The sequence below is a fragment of the Anas platyrhynchos genome, chromosome 5, assembly GCF_047663525.1.
Source record: "Anas platyrhynchos isolate ZD024472 breed Pekin duck chromosome 5, IASCAAS_PekinDuck_T2T, whole genome shotgun sequence".
Taxonomy (NCBI): Eukaryota; Metazoa; Chordata; class Aves; order Anseriformes; family Anatidae; genus Anas; species Anas platyrhynchos.
The window spans coordinates 63729336-63740937 of NC_092591.1; the positions used below are offsets into that span (position 1 = coordinate 63729336).

At 35.5% G+C, this 11602-nt stretch overlaps 1 protein-coding gene across 4 annotated transcripts in view; it reads right to left on the minus strand.

Moving 5' to 3' along the window:
- Positions 1–11601, minus strand: part of IRAG1 (inositol 1,4,5-triphosphate receptor associated 1) — a 102496-nt gene extending 90895 nt beyond the window's left edge. For all 4 annotated transcript variants that reach the window (XM_038180126.2, XM_038180129.2, XM_072039378.1 and 1 more), the window contains exons 1-2: positions 11481–11601; positions 4922–5028 (exon numbers count right to left, since the gene is read on the minus strand). The gene's annotated coding sequence lies outside the window, so the exon portion shown is untranslated. The remainder of the gene's footprint in view (positions 1–4921; positions 5029–11480) is intronic.
- Between the last annotated feature and the right edge of the window lies 1 nt (position 11602).

Sequence of the window (11602 nt, forward strand, 5' to 3'; positions counted from 1 at the left end):
AAGTGTCACAAGCCACAGTCCAAAGGAGGAAAGCTAAAAATAAACCAATATCCTTTTCTGTTCACTCTTCCCATTAGAACAGTAACATAATATAAACTGAAAAGAGTCCAATCGGTCATCACAGAACATAGATACATCAAAAGAGTCACAATGAAGCTTTATAATATTAAGATAACAGAAAAGATCACAAAGTAGCCACAATAATTTACTATGACGACTGAAGTAAAGCTTGTCATGTAAAGCCAAACACTTTTTTTTTTTTGAAAAAGTGCACAAGACAAAATTTTTATATGTCAGTACAAAATTGCTTGGCAGCCATTTGAAAGCAACAAACTAGAGCTAAGGAGGGGGAACCCCAAAACACAGGATGTTATATAGAGGATCTACAGTGTTACATGCTTCATTCTAGTTGATTAGAAATAACTTTGATCTCAGGTCATAGCTAAAATCATTACTTGTTTTCCTTGTAGATTTAAACACCCACTCTAAAAGCATTAGAGGTATGTTCCTTTTGCAGTGTAACAAGTGTAGTTTGCCTGCTTTCCCACATAATTTCATGTATCTCAGCTCCTTCCTGTTACTGGGCGATACAATGAATGACCTTGCATTCCTTTCTACCAACAACACTCACTGCAAGAAGGACTGTCATCAGGAGTAATGAATGTGCTGCTGCTTACTGGGGTGTTCACTGCCATACCTTGGGACTTCAGAGTATGAATTTAAAGGCCATTCACATTGTTAGGATTTGGTCAATTCTTCATCATTGCCCCTAATCTCCCTTTTGAGCTATACTTACTGCAGGAGAGAGAGAAGTGTACAGTAGGGGCCTTTCCCACATCAACACTGCTGAAACTGTCAAGTTGTGAATTTTGCATTGCCAAAGGCCCAGGTATTACACGCTCACAGTTGGGACACAGAATAGCCAGCTTTCATCATTAACAGCTTTCCCAAGCTGATTTTTCCTTCTCTATACCTTGCATGGCTCCAAGTCTCCTATACCATACAACATTTAAAAACCCATACATGTTATTTCTTGCCTCCAGGTCATCATCTTCCAACCACACTCAACTGTCATGCTACCTTCACAGATGTTTAAGGCTACTTGTATTCTACAGTTAGTATTTCTCATCTGTACTTTTAAGATAAAACTTTGATTATTGAAATCAAGAAAAAAAGATATCTGAAGATGAGAAAAACTAAGACTTAAAATATTTTAAATCAAGGATATTTCTAAATTCTATAAACATTGTTAATTTTAATATAATGTACTAGCTTGAGTACATTTTCTCACTTCACGTAATTATTACATGACAAACTTTCCCATGCACCAAAGGAAAACACTCCTTGTCCATGACAGATATATTGACTACTTCTTTGGATCCATCTCCAACTTTTACACTAATTGGATAATTCTAACAGTAGCACAAAGAGCAGTCTCATGCTGCTCCAGGAACCAGAGGCTCATGGAAACAGTGCTGATATGCAAAGTGGGTCCACCCAAGCTGCGCAGGCCTGGAAGCAGCATAGCTTCTAAACAATCGTATAATCCCAGCCAGAGTTCTGATCACAATCAAAGACATACCATACCCAAGCTCTGCTGGGTACTGATAACAGAGCAATGCTGGCCTCGTCTGTATTCACTTAAGGCCCCTGCAGCACTTCCTAGATTTTGTTCAATTCCACATCAACTGCTATTTTCTCTTGAAGGATACATACACAGCAACACTCAAAATGCTTGTGGCTCATGTGATGCATTTGTCTGAGCTAGTTTCAACTAATTTGTTTGGATAGTTGCCAGGAATCTAAACTGCTGATTTAACTGAACCCCATTGCTTATGTTAATAGGGTAGAGAATAGCTGTTTTTCCAGAAGTTCCATCATGCAAGTTGCATTTATGACTAACATGAACCACATGCTTGTTTCTCAACACCCTGTAAATGATGTTTGGCTATGCTAATTTACCAAATTTACAATGAAAATTCGAAACAGTTAGATGAAATACAGCATTAAGTAACAAAACTAAGTGTGATGGCATATTGGTAAGTTTCTTAATCCTACAAAATGTCTTTATATGCCTCTTAACTGCAATATAAATGACTTCTTAGTATGAACTAAGAGGTTATTAGAGTTACAGTTTTGAAAGTTTGATTCCATCTAAATTGAAAACACAATTACAGACCAGCAGTCATTCAATACCTGTATAAGAACACTTCTTTGTTTCATTCTTTATTTATAAAAAGTAATCTAAATTTTAGTCTTCTGAAACACACAGAAGGCTGCAAACAGCATTGCTTAATTAAAGCTGAGCCTCTCATACCCTCACAATAACTACTTCCAACACCAAAATTAACTTTAGCACAGTAGATAACTTAATATTTTAGTAAGCCCCATGTAAATTAGAGGAATAGGAGATCTTTTATTATTAAACAACACACCTCTCAAGGGTACTGCAAACAATATTTGCAGTCTGGTCAATTTATTAAAGGCTTCTGCTAGAGTTGGAAAGTCATAGACAGGACAATTGCCTTAACATAGACAATCCTAACTCTAAATTTTCTACAATTACAAAACAGTTTTATTAATAAAGTTGACAAGGACATAGAAGTTCAGCTAACTATTTTCTGGCCTTGTAAGCAAAAATGGCTAAGGGTTTTTTTTTCCTTTTATATTCAGAAAAAATAACTACACCAGCACTGGTCATGCTTTGCATTCAGTCTCACACCTGGATGTAATAGCAGTTCTGAGGGAAAACTAACCTGACTGCAGGCTGTTATAGAATAACTAACAATGTAGAGAAATCACCATAGATACAATCAATTATGTCTAACTTCGAATTTGGCTTCCTGAGATAAGGATCAAACAGATGACTTTCAGAGATACCTCTCATTGTAAGAGATTCTGTGATACTATGAAGGAGAACTGGAATAACAAAGACAATACTTTTTTTTTTTTTAATATATATATAAAGCACTTCTATTTATACCTCAATACTGCCCTCTGTCGATAATCACACTGCTTGATTATCTACACACCAAAATTGTGAGGCTATATTGTGTGCATTAATACTTTTCCTGCACATGAAGGAAGGAAATTTAATTGAAAAATGCTCTTTTTCTTTAACGTTCAAAGAAGTATAGTAGGCTGAATCTCCATGTTTACAGTAATGGACAAAAGGGATCAATACCTTTAAGAGGCAGGTTTGGAAAAAGTATATATATTTAAGGACAGAGTAGGTCTGCTCTCCTCCACGTCATAATAATTTAGGATGCTTTACAGCATTCGTCAATGCTCTGAAACAACCCTATCCAAAGCATATAAAAAGATCTAACAATAGTCCGCATGGGTCACTTGGAGAAGAAGATTAAAAGAGGATATCATGGAGAAATCTCCCATACATAGAAGATCAGAGTGATCAGAAGAATTGGTAGCCATTCACTTCCAGCTGCATGAGCTATAGTTTTACATATACAGAATGGTACAAGTGAAAGGGAGAAGAACTTGGTGAACCTACAGTCTTCAATAAATAAACTATTATTGTGCAATTGTCACTAACTCTTGGCAGGTTCTACTTAGGAAGGCAAAACCAAAAACACTTTTTTTTTTTTTTTTTAAAAAAAAAGGTAAGACATATTTGGGAAAAAAAAAGGACAACTTCTCTGAACACTTATAAACTTTATGGCTACTAAAGTTTCTTAGCTGTATGAGAATTGAATTCCTTCATTTGATATAAAGTTTTACAGAAGGAAATCAAAGTTTTCCTTTTAAAATTTTTGGTCTACTTAAGTTTCTAGGCAAATTGATTCTTTTCTCCAGTGCTTACATTAGTGTCTAATCTTTAAAGACCTCTGCAGAAGCGTTCTATTTTAGACATACCATTGCTAAATTTGTGCTTGAGTTTTTGTTTGTTTGTCTTTTATTCCTACACTGTTTCAATGGTCATTAACAGATCCTACTGATCTAATTGTGTTCCCTAGTTAATGAGTAAAAACAGCTTATTACAAATCACTTTGATTGACCTTTTCTGAGGAAAAGTAACACAGGTATTTTTAACTTAGGGTTAAGATCTATTAGGAGAAATATCTGCAGAGGAGACATCTACTTGCAGGTGAATTCAGAGTTTTCAAGTTTTTCAAATCTCTTGTGACGGTCACAAAGCCTTTTGTGAAACCACAATTGTTTACTAACAGCCAAATAGACTCCACCTACATGCCTGAGACACAATTTATACACATTACCTTAGAGAAAGGTAAAAACATCTTTCCTACGTACTGTTGAACAGGACATAACAGCATTAAATGCCAGGAAGTGAAATTCAGACTAAATTTTCTGAAAAGTTTCAGCAGCTAAAGTTCAACAATGAAACTGGTGATTATGAGAGGAGAATATTTACTATCACTACAGTTAAATCCAGATGAGTATCAGAATATTTTTTGTGTACAGCCTCCATGCAACACGTCACAGCTAAATAGCATATATTTTTTTAAAAATTAGTAAACAACAACCCTTCCCACTGATAAAAAAGGGGTTCTTTCTATATCACAAATATAAAAGACTAAAAAAGTGAGAATCTTGGAGGCATACACGCCTGTTTTTTTCAGACTTCATTCACACAGCTGTCACGTGCTGTATCTGCCAATTTCACCTCCACCATTCACGTATCTTGTTGAGTAGTGTCACGTTCAGTTAACATGAAGGATTTACACCTGAACAATATTCAAGTGGTTAAAAGCGTTTACCTTATGAAATGTGCATTTTCAGCATGTTACGAGTTACCATGCAATCTTTCAAATTGCAAAATAATGTGCCAATGAGATAATAATTAGGAGGAGTAACTTGTGAAAGCAGAGCCTTCCTCTCTTTAAATAATCTGATCTGTATATGTGCATACTCACTTGACTGATACAAACAAACTTTTACTCACCCTTGCAGAAGCAACATAGTTCTGGGAATTTCTTTACTGGCTCCCGAATCAACAGAATTCTTGATTAAATTCCACCAGCAGCTTTATTAGTGGCAATGATGTGCAAACTGGAAAGAACACAACTTAACGTTACACCCCAGGCTGAGCTTGCAGATGGAAACAGTTATATTTATAAATATGCTGCATCATGGACAGCAGCTTCAGCAGCAAAGGACTAAGTGACACTAGCAGTACTATTACTGCTCTTTGGCAAGTGAAATCAGATCTGAGCTCTAGGCAGACAGCCACAGCCAGCTTTCTCAGAGAGGCCAGTTTGACTCCCCACACTAGTCAGTCTTACCTGGAGAATGATACCTACTGTTCTATTAACATGCAAAACCAACAGTTTCCAGGCACGTTGTAATACAGTATTTCTAGCCTTCTAGCTTGTTACTCCTGCGAACTATAGCCTAGACTCCATTAACAACTCAGGCTGAGAATATTAAGTCCAGTATCACCCTGTATAACTAGTCTGATGTATCAGAAAATGGCTACCTAAAAAGGTACATTGAAAAGGAGGAAAGGAACACCTGAAATAACATACAACAGTATATTATTTTTCTTTTCTAGATGCTCTGACCTACTTCTGGAAAGTTACAGTTCACAAGTACTTGTTCAGTTAAACTACTTTTTACAGAGACAATAATTGCTGCTTACACACCATTACCCACTTACTGTACACCTTCAGAATTTGAGCAAGAAAGCACCTCAGAGCAATGCACTGAAATATATTGCATTTCAAAATAGGATTTGCTTCCAGCTGGTAACTGTCACTGGTTCTCTTCTGATCTGAGGCCTTAATGTAAGAAACTAGTTAAGTACATGCCTAGTTAAGTTAAAAACATATGGCTCTACTTGCATGCATCAAGTTAATTGTAAACTTGAATTACATGTTGATAGAGGTATGAAAACAGTCTTCTACAAGTGTGGCATCCATCCACATTACTTCTCAAATAACTGAACAAAATGTCCCTGGCCTTCCAAGAAAAATGTGGAAATAAACACATGAAGCACAAGACAGAAACACAGAACAGACATTTCATAAGTAAATTGATAGCTAGCCACACATTGCACTGTTACAACAGAGCTTTAAAGTAGCCTGATTTATACCTTTTCATAATTAGAGGATAACAATTTTTTAATTATTAATATAAAGATGAATGTTAGGTTAGCATAGTAATTGGCATTAAAGTTTTAAGTCTTTTTTGCATCTTGGGGTAAATTAAAATACAGAAAATTTTTCTGAGCTTCACAGTTAGTAATTAGTTACAGCAGAATAATTGTTTCTACCTTTGAGTAGAAAAAGATTAATCCTGTTATCTTTTGCCTGTAAAAAGGTTTGTTTGTTCTTTTTTTTGCCTACAGCATAAAGTTGTTGTACCCAGCAAGAATTACTCACTTGTATTTAAAAAGCATGAAAGATGTTAATGAAATATTAGAGATTCATATGTGTGCCAGGTGGGCATAATTATGAAAGTACACTGAGAACAAAGTAAACTTCAATAAAGTCTCAAAATTTGGACAACTAATGCTGTGATTAGGAGTAATTACTGTTCAACTTACAGCTATGTCTTCTAACAGTATTTCTGTTAGAGGAAAATGCATGAATATAAGTTTATGAACTTGTATAGACTGAAGAGCTAGGTTGCTCACAGTTCAATATTTTAAATATATATTATATGCTATATTATAAAATGCTACATATTAAATACAAGATGCGTGCATTAGGAACGGAAGGATAATATTTCTGTGCATGTACATATACTTCAAAAAACAAACAAACAAACAAAAACAATAGAGGACCAAGACTTCCAAGCTTGGGACTCCTATTTACATCTAAAAAATTTAGATGTTCAGAACATTATACAGGCAGAAACTCAAAACGTTTTGGAAACAGTAAAATCTTGTCACTCCTTGTAGTGCCTTAAATCAACACCTATGAAATATAGGACAGGCTGACAATGGTCACAGTCATTTTTATTTTTCTTCTAAGAAAATGATATAAAAGATAAATAATATTGAGTTTCTGCAACATTTGTGACAGACAATGACATCTGTCACAGATTGTGACATATCTCATGAAGACTTGGCATTTTACTCTTGATGTTTTCATGCTCATTAGAATCAAGTTTTCTGAAAGTTTCTTGCAGCACACAAAACACAAAATAAGTTCTAAATTTTATTTTTTTAAACTAGATTGGGGGTATTGGTAGTCACAGAAAACTAAATGGATTTTCTGATTTCATTTAGCAGGATAGAGGTCTACATAAAAAAAAGTCAGCCCACTGTTTTAAGATTGCCACTAAGCACATAAAAAAAAATAGGTAAATCAAGAATTAACGTGGTTCTGTAGAAGACAGAGAAGGGACACGGAAGAAAAGTAAATAACCAGAGAAGAGACTATGGATGTTAGAAACACGAAAATAAATTACTTTTCGTATTTAATTTCTATGTATAGAAGTCAATATGTAGTTTATATTATAAAACAAGTTAATGAAAAGTACATTAAAAACAACCAGCCACCCACAGGAAGCAGTAAGGTTTGTTGACATATTCCCAAAAGCTTTCTTCATCTTCAGGCTGATTCTCAGGCTTCATCCTTCCTGAGAATTTCAGCACAAGTGTTCATTGTTATTTTTGGAACTGACTTCTATACTCAAGTACTTGCTTGTATAATGCATTTTCCCTTCCTTAAACTCTCTGTTAAAAAAATGTTTTTTAGAGAGCATACACAGATTTCAGAAAGAAAATAACTGCTTTAATAGTGACAAAAAGCAAGGAAAAATATTTTAAATAAGATGCAGTACCACCACTGCTACTACAGCATTTTTCAAGTACAATGATAGGAGCAGAATACATGGCTTTCTGTATCTATTCTGTAGTCTTGCTTTACCTTTGACTTCCAGTACAAAAATAGCATTCCCTCATATAAGGAGAGGTTGGCTTGTGGGAAAAAAAAGCTTAAAAATTATCCCACTAGAATTGATATGGAAATTCCACTCTCCCCATGAGCTTCCCCCAGCCCTTCAAAAAGCATTCTTTTTTTTTTTTTTTTTTTAAAAAAAAAAAAAAAAAAGTATTTTAAAACAGTAGAAGATGATGAAGATGCTGGATGTCAATGCCTCATGCTGGGTTCGCTACTAATTGCTCTGTTAAGATGTTCGGTAAGTTTGATCTATGTGTTTAGCAACTTCATTTGAAAGAACATTACATCAAACCTCAGGAATTCTCCCAGAAGAAAGCTTTGGCCAAGTATAAAGTCTCTATCTCCACTTCTTTCTTTCCTTTTTTTTTTTTAAAAAAAAAAGAAAAAAGAAAAAAAAAGAAAAAACCTTTATCCTGTTCAAGTGTAAGTTTTTGTAAAATGAGGTGTTATAAAAGAAATATTATATACACAATGCCAAAACTCCTGGAGTTCATCATAAGTATGTAAGTTAGGGGAGAAAAATATATCTCTAGGTATAAATCTGATAAAGATCTTAAAAGACAATAATCCTTTCTAGCAAATAACATATGCTAAAGGAATAGTTGAAATTTCAGCTCTGCAATCTCACCTGACAGCTCTACAGTCTTTAGAATAACCCACACATGCCCTCCTAATTGTTGACATACATTTTAAATCTGTAATGCTGCTGCATAACTCCTGAAAACAAGTCTTCACCAAAGGGGAAAAGATCTCTTTGCTAGATACGTCTTTGTATAGGAGATGTTTAGCATTCAATTTCAATTTATCATTTAATAATTAGACATTTATCAATAACAGCTTCCCAGAATAAATATGCTTATTTTCAACATACTACAATAAGAATAAATGGGAAGAAAAGAAGGCCAAAATAAAAATGCAAGACAACGATTTGGAAAAATACCAAACTTCACTGTACAGTATAAGCACAACTCCCTCTATGGACAGAAGTGACTGAAAATGAATCACTCTTTTTATTGCCTGAAGGTGGCAGTAATGATACCGCACTCACAAAACACGAGCAGTATTGTATTTAGCAACTTTGGGTATTTTAATGATGAAAAATAACTTCATAGAATTCTATTTTTACTGCTAATTTTTATGGCATCATTTGTTTCCCATAAAATGTTACCTCCTGCAACCTACAGCTGCCTCTCTACGGCTTTTAAGAATAATTTTGTGAAGCAAAGCAGAATCGAGACTGTACATTTCTCAAAACAAAACAAAAACACTTTTAAACTTGCTAAACAACATCTAAATGCAATATGGATGGAATACAATAAATCTATCAATACATAAGTTATCAGTGCAAAGACTGTTAACTGCAATAAAAATTTTAAAGGACTACTTCACAGAAGCACTTGTTGCTAAGAATCATCCTATGGAAGCAAACTAGGATCAGAACAAGTTCCATGGAAAAATAAACAGAAATTCTTCCCTAAACCCCACAGGAAGAATGCTAGTGGATAGAAATACAGCTGTAGCATCAGTTCCACAATATTCCCAAATACAAACGCATCACAGTTCACGCAACTCAAGCAAAATACAGCCAACCTTCAGGTAATCAACTCAGAGATGTACTTTCATAATAAAGCAGATAAAGGAATCTCTAAAACTCTGTACTACTCAGTACACTAGTGCTGGTTAAGAGTCTGTGAGGAAGTAGCTTTTAAGCCTTACAGGATACACTAGAATATTTAGAACACGTCTGCTGTTGAACATGTTTTTGTGAAGCTATTCCTCCTTTTCAGGTCTTCAGAAGACAGAAGTTTTCACGCTAGAGAGTGATGATGGAAGCTAAAACTCAAGTTATTTACTCTGCTGTTAACATTTCTGGTACTGGGAATTCAAAAAAAATGTGCTGTTAACGGAAACAAGACAGCTACTAAAGCCTAGCAAACCTAAAATTGACAAAGAGAGATTAGGAAGAATTTAGTAGTACAGTTCAGCATAAAATGTAAGTGTTACAGAATGTTATACCTTAGATACAAAATCATTCTCTTCTCATCTTTGAATATGTAATTTGCTTGCAAAACTCAAGTTATCACAGACACACCTTATGACTTTTATGCACAAGCTACTTCTTTTCACTCTAGTGAATAACTAACTCAATTAGATCTAATTCTATTAAAAAAGAAATTATGCAGAAAAATCTGAGAAAAAAAAAGTTATTACTTCTTACAGCATATGAGAAAACAATTGTTGAAAAACATGCAAGACTTGTCAAAGGTTGTAAAAACATTACACCTTCAATAAAATGTTAAAATAAATATACACAAATATAAATAAACTCCATCTGTTCTTACAGCTCTACACTGCCTAACATCTACAGTTCTTAACGTTTTGTTAAAAGGTAAGAAGACTAGTCACAAAACAATACCTATAATATTGTTCAAAGTACATTGAATACAGCTTGCTCTAGTTAATATAGAAATACTTTTCCTACTACTATGACAGAATTTTTAACTCCTCACTACAGAAAAGTTTAAGATTACAGTTAATTCAGTCACTTCTAGAACACAGCTAACATTTTATCAGACTACCTAAAAAGAAAAACCTGAAATGCTTATCAACGCAGTTGTTAATATTTTCTATATATATATAAAAAAAAAAAGAGAGAGAGAAAAATCAAATAATCAAGAACAAAAACAGAATTTTACTAAACCCACTTACCTTTTCTTCAACACATAGACACAGACAGACAAACAGACCCACCAGAAGGCCCAAAAGTGCATTAATAAGCTCTAATGATCCTGACCGGCCTTAGCTGGTACATCCTACCATACCCCCACCTACAGGGCCCAGGGGCCCTGTTTAAACTCAGCCCAGGACCTACACTTTCACTTGAGTGATAAGGCAGAAGTTTTTTCTGAACTGACTGAACTGCTTTGTAGGTCAGTCACGGCTATGCATTTGCCTAGCTATAGCTATTACTGATCTAGACCTTTGTATAAAAGCATCAGGTGAGGGCTTACCTTTTCAAGAAGAATCTACTAAGTAACTAACAGAGTATTTAGATCTCGTTTGCTGTTGCTGTATGTGATTCAGCCTCACTGATAGGTGACCACATTGACCTCAGATGTGCCCCATCATTATAGACTTATCTCATGTCTGCCATGCTAAGGAACACGGGTGGGTATCAGTTACCAAAGCCTTAGCCCTGCTGGCCCTTGTCATGCTCAGTTTTTGGCTCCTCTCCTTGAAGGAGCAATTGGCCATCACTACTCCCTGAACTTTATAAAATGCAGTATAGTATCAGTTCTGTTTTCTATAGCTCTGAATGGAAAGGTTGCAAATGACTATTGGGACAACAATTCATACTACTTATACTCTGAAGATTTCTAAAACCATTCCCATTTTTTCACTTTTTCTAATCCCGGTAGAAATGCAATAGGAGCTTTTAGTCTTTTTTTTTTTTTTTTCCCTTGGTACAACTTCAGAAATGAGTGATTGCTTTTCCACCACGATAGGAGAAACCCGCACGTTTTAATACGTCCAGTTGAAAGCCTTTAAGCGTTTTAAAAACGCGGCGGGCGGCGCCCGCGAGACCGCCGTTACCTCAGCACCGCGGCCGCGCGCGCAGCCTCACCCCGGCGCCTTCCCGCCTCCCGGGGCGCGGGCGCGAGGCGGTCCCCGCGGCTGGTTCTTGGCGGCCATTGGCTCGGGGGGCGGAGCCGGGC